Consider the following 5,650-nt stretch of genomic DNA (forward strand, 5'->3'; position numbering starts at 1 on the left):
ACATGCATGTATTGGAGCTCAGCAGATTCCCATTCATGAAGAATGGTGCCTGTATAACAGTATAAATGGATCACTTTTAATAAATAAAACATAAAATTGGACTAATAGCTTTTTTTTTTTCAATTCAAAAGTCTCAGGGTTTTCTAGGGTTTTTAGTACTCCTTTAATTTGTGAAATAAGAGACACAGTCCAGGTAAAAAGAGGTCTCGGTCAAAGCAATGGGTTTACTGAATTCTTGCCCTGTAGTCAAGTACTTACTATGAGTTTCAAAAAATTGCTTACTTCATGTCTCTGTACCCTAATTAACTCATTTGTTAAGTGGAAAAAATATTTCATTAAGTAGTCATATAGATAAGATGAGGTAATGTGTTTAGAAAAATCAATGTGCAGGCAATAATCAGGAATGTGGGAAATTTTGTAGGACAAATGATATGATTTCTTTAATGAAAAAGGGAAAGAGATCATATAGCTTAAAAGGAAAAAGAAAAAGGCTTTTCAGTCATATGAGCCAAATGCAGTGTGTGGGCTACATTGGCATCTTGATTTGAACAATTATATATATAGAGAGAGAGCGAGCTAGAGAGAGAGTAGGATATATTTCATATATATAAAAAAAACAGTTGGGGAAATCAGAATATTTGAATTTGATATTAACTAAGAATTGTTTGCAGGGGTTGTTACGTTGTTACATATTCTAATGACTTTTTTTAAATAATGAAAATGTTTGGGATTTGCTTTAAAATAATCCAGTAACCAGGATGAGAGAGAATCCAAAGAGGGGGAGATAATAATCCAGGGACTTTGGGTAGCTGTTAAATGGAACAAGATTATCTGTAACGTAAGTATTGAAGCTGATAGAGGATAGATATGGGTTGATTATATATTTGTTTTGCTGGAAAATGTTCCATAATACAGTTTTAATAACTAAGTTCTAATTTCAAAAATGCAAAATATTGTTTTTACAACTAAGATAACATTGGAATTTATACAGAACCCCCAATGACAAGTGTCTAATCAACTGTTTGCCAGGAAATCAGTTTACCAGTTAGAGGTAGAATAGTTACAGGATAAAAATGGAATTGGTTGGTTCTAAGTGGGACCACTTTCAAAGAGAATGGTTAGAATTCATTTTCTTTTCATTACTTCCTTTCAGCTTGGAACCTGAGCATCATTTCACCATTTGAGCCTCAACATCTCAATATACTGGAAAATTGTAATCCTCTTCCCTTCACTGAGATCATAATACTGAATTCTGAAATGTAAATAATTGACTAGAGATTTTCTAGTTAAACTAGACTGATGAGGTCTCACCACTTTCTTCAAGGAAAGTTGAACCTGCCTGAAGGCACAGGGTACACCATCTTCCTAAGGTGTGACCTCCTGTTCCCAAAGGAGTAGACCTAGGTGACCAACCAGCAGCACCTAGCTTTTGCCAACTATACAGCTTTGAATAGCCTTCCACCCTTGTGTCCTTCAAACCCCATTCTTGCCAAAGCCAAGTTCTCTCCCTCTCAACAGATTTCTCAGCACACATCAGATTTCACACCAATCTATGAAAAACTATTTTTAGAGATTATTACTATGGTCCGAATGTTTATATCCCCTCCTGCTCTCTCTAAAATTATGTTGAAATCCTAACCCCCAAGGTGACGGTATTAGGGACGTGAGGCCTTTGGGAAGGGATAAAGTCATGAGGGCAGAGACCTCCTTTTTGAGATTAGTACCCTTATAAAGAGACCCATCTCTTGCTCATCCCTTCTGCCATGGGAGAACACTGAGAGTGAGCCATCTATAACCCAACAAACAAGGCCCTCACCAGGCACTCAGTCTGCCAGCACCTTGATCGTGGACTTACCAGCCTCCAGAACTGTGAGAAATAACTGTGTTGTTTTAAGCCACCCAGTTCATTTTGTTACAGCAGCCTGGACAGACAGTATATTGAAAAAAATCAGATTTGCAGCTCCACTGGTCATGTAAATGCCAGAGGAGCTGATCCACAGTCAGACGTTAAAGCTTCTTTTGGAAGCTATACTGGCTTGACAATCTCCCCATACTGATTCAGACTCCAGCAAGGTGCACATCACCCGCTAGTCATTGTGGCTTCTGCTACTTTAAGGCTCTGGAATTATGGAAGAAAATAGGGTGGGCCTACTGTCTCTTCCTACTGTTTACCTGGTGTTTTGATTCTGAAAAGTTTATAAGCTCTGCTATTCAAGAAGTTTATACAAACCCATAATCTACTACCAAACCATTCATTTGTCATGACAGAACTGCCTACCAAAGCCACATACTTTAGATTTTAGATCTTTGCAAGACTACCACTGAAAGTTCACATGCTTGGTTAGCAGTCTTAACCTCTAACCAATCGAACAAATCAAAGACATCTAATTTAGTCAAAATAGGTATGGGAATGAAAGTGAGACATAGAGGCCAGGTGTGGTGGCTCACACCTGTAAACTCAGCACTTTGGAAGGCCCAAGCAGAAGGATTCCTGGAGACCAAGATTTCAAGACCAGCCTGGACAACCTGGCAAAACCTCTCTACAACAAAATTCAAAAATTAGCCAGTCATGGTAGGGTATGCCTGTATTCCCAACTCCTTGGGAGGCTGAGGTGGGAGGATTGCTTGAGCCCAGGAGATCGAGGCTGCAGTGAGCCGTGATCACACCACTGCACTCCAGCCTGGGAGATAGAGGGAGACCCTGTCTCAAAAAAACAAACAAAAGGCAAAGACTGATTTTAGGAGTTTGGTGTCTCCAAATTGAAGTAACACTCACATAGAAAAATTAAGGCATATTCTTTTACTGTACTCCCAGAAATATGTTTAACAAATATTTGAAGAGCCACTCTTTAAGATAAATGAGGCCTTTCCAATTTGAGCCTCACAGAGTGGCTCCTACAGAGAAGGGTGGCAAGAAAGGCTGTTCTGCCATCAATGAGGTGGTGACCCGAGAATATTCCATCAGCGTCCACAAGCTCATTCTGGAGTGGAATTCAAGAAGCATACCCCTCAGCACTCAAAAGAGATCCAGAACTGTGCCACAAAGGAAATGCACGTTGATACCAGCCTCCACAAAGCTGTCAGGGCCAAGCAAATAAAGGATGTCCCATATCTTATCCATGAGCAATCGTCCAGAAAATGTAGTGAGGATGAAGATTCACCAAACGAGCTCTATACTTTGGTTACCTATGTACCTGTTACCACTTGCAGAAATCAACAAAGTGGATGAGAACTGTTAATCATCAAATAAGTTATAAAACCACCAAAAAATAGGAGAAAATAGGAGCAAAAACAAAATATATAAATAACAAATATTAAAATTTGAAAAATATATTGGAAATAAGGATGGAGAGTTTAAATACTTATCTAAAAAGGAAAAATGTTAGCAATGGGTTGTAGCAATAAGTCCGACTGTAAGTGATGGTCATATTTGTGTTCTTTAGTCCCAGAGAACAAAAGGAAGTGAGCTTATTCCACAACACAAGCAACGTCTATTTATCTCAGGAAATCCAGGGAAGTTCCTTCCTGGGAAGACGGAAGGGTAGACTATTCAGAAGTTCTCTAAAATGGACTTCAAGCTCTATGACTTTATGATCACTTAATATGTCTACAGATTTTTGTGGGGAAGAGAGATTTCAAGTTAAAGGTCATTTTGTGTCTTTTTTAAAACTCTTGATTCCTTTTAGAGTTTTTAAAATTGTGATAAAGCACATGTAACAAAATTCATTATCTTAATCATTTTTAAGTAGTAGACAGCTCAATAATGTTAAGTAATTTCACATTGTTCAACCAATCTCTAGGACTTTATCTTGCAAAACTGAAATTTTATATCCATAAAGCAAAACCTTTTTATTTACCAAGGCTGCTAGACCCTGACAGCCATCACCCTACTTTTTATCGATTTGACTATCATAGATATTTAATGTAAGTGAAATCATACACCATTTGTCTTTTTGTGATTGCTTACTTTACTTAGCATAAGTCCTTGAGACTCATCCATGTTGTAGTATGTGTCATAATTTTCTTGTTTTGAGACAGTCTCACTCTGTCCCCCAGGCTGGAGTGCAGTGGTGTGATCTCAGCTCACTGCAACCTCCACCTCCCAGGTTCAAGCGATTCTCCTGCCTCAGCCTCCCAAGTAGCTGGGACTGCAGGCAAGTGCCACCACACCAGCTTATTTTTGTATGTTTAATAGAGACAAGATTTTACTGTGTTGGCCAGGCTGGTGTCGAACTCTTGACCTCAGGTGATCCACCTGCCTTGGTCTCCCAAAGTGTTAGGATTACAGGCATGAGCCACCACACCCAGCCAATTTTCTTCCTTTTTAAGGCTGAATAATATTCAATTATATATACATTCTACATTTTGTTATTTGTCCATTGATAGGTTGCCTTCACCCTTTGGCCATTGTAAATAACGCTGCTATAAATGTGGGTGTACAAATTCAGAGACCCTGCTTTCAATTCTTTCAGCTATATACTTAGAAGTAGAAGTCTATATCATAGTAATTCTGTTTTTAATATGGGGGGACCTCCATACTGGTTTTCATAGCAGCTGCACCACTTTACATTCCCACCAGTAGTGCACAAGAGTTCTGGTTTTTCCACATCCTCACCAACAATCACTTCTTTAAAATAGTAGGTATCCCAATGAGTGTGCGTTCATATCCCATTGGAGTGTTGATTTGTACTTTCAGAGTCTATTACTTTTTCCATAACAAAGCACTTTGTGGGAAGTTAGTTATTTTACATTCTCATACTGTGCTTTGTATTACTTTCCCATTTGGATGTCCTTTTCATCCTTCACCTTATCCTGTAAACCCCAAATCTAACTTAAATCCCAAATCCAACTTCCACTGTAAAGTCTTTGCTGACTTCTTTACTTCACATTGATTTCTGAATTTCTAAAATTTCCTCACTGTCTACCACAAAACTTCGTATTTGTTTATAAGAAAAACCTTTATTCAGCCCTATATTATTCTCTAACTGTTCCATATGTTATCTTCCAAACTAGATTGTTAGGTCTTCAAGAGCGGAAGAAATTTGTTTTATACTTACAAACTTCAAGATTTGCTGAAGTGCTTTGGGTGCCAAATGCTTCTAGCTTATTCATTTAATTTACATGACTTTCTGCATGTGAAACTTGAGAAAACTGCAAATCGAATACCTTGGTCTTACAGAACTGAACAATACTTAAATGTGTTTAAATCTGCTATATAAAATGTCAGACATAAAAACCAATATCTAATGAAGCACCTTTTCCCTTTTCTAAAATTCAATAGCAATGGCTGGGCACAGTGGCTCACACCTGAAATCCCAGAGCTTTGGGAGGCGGAGTCAGGTGGATCACTTGAAGTCAAGAGTTCGAGACCAGCCTGGCCAACATGGTAAAGCACCGTCTCTACTAAAAATACAAAAAAAAATGGCCAGGTATGGTGGTGCATGCCTGTAATCCCAGCTACTTGGGAGTCTGAGACAGGAAAATCGCTTGAACCTGGGAGGCAGGGGTTACAGTGAGCCGAGATCACATCACTGCACTCCAGCCTAGGCAGCAACAGTGAAACTCTATCTCAAAAAAAAAAAAATTACAATAGTAATAATTATGCCTTCCAACACTATAATCAAATAACCTTACTTATCAGTTCCATTGC

The sequence above is a fragment of the Macaca mulatta genome, chromosome 12 (assembly GCF_049350105.2).
Source record: "Macaca mulatta isolate MMU2019108-1 chromosome 12, T2T-MMU8v2.0, whole genome shotgun sequence".
Taxonomy (NCBI): domain Eukaryota; kingdom Metazoa; phylum Chordata; class Mammalia; order Primates; family Cercopithecidae; genus Macaca; species Macaca mulatta.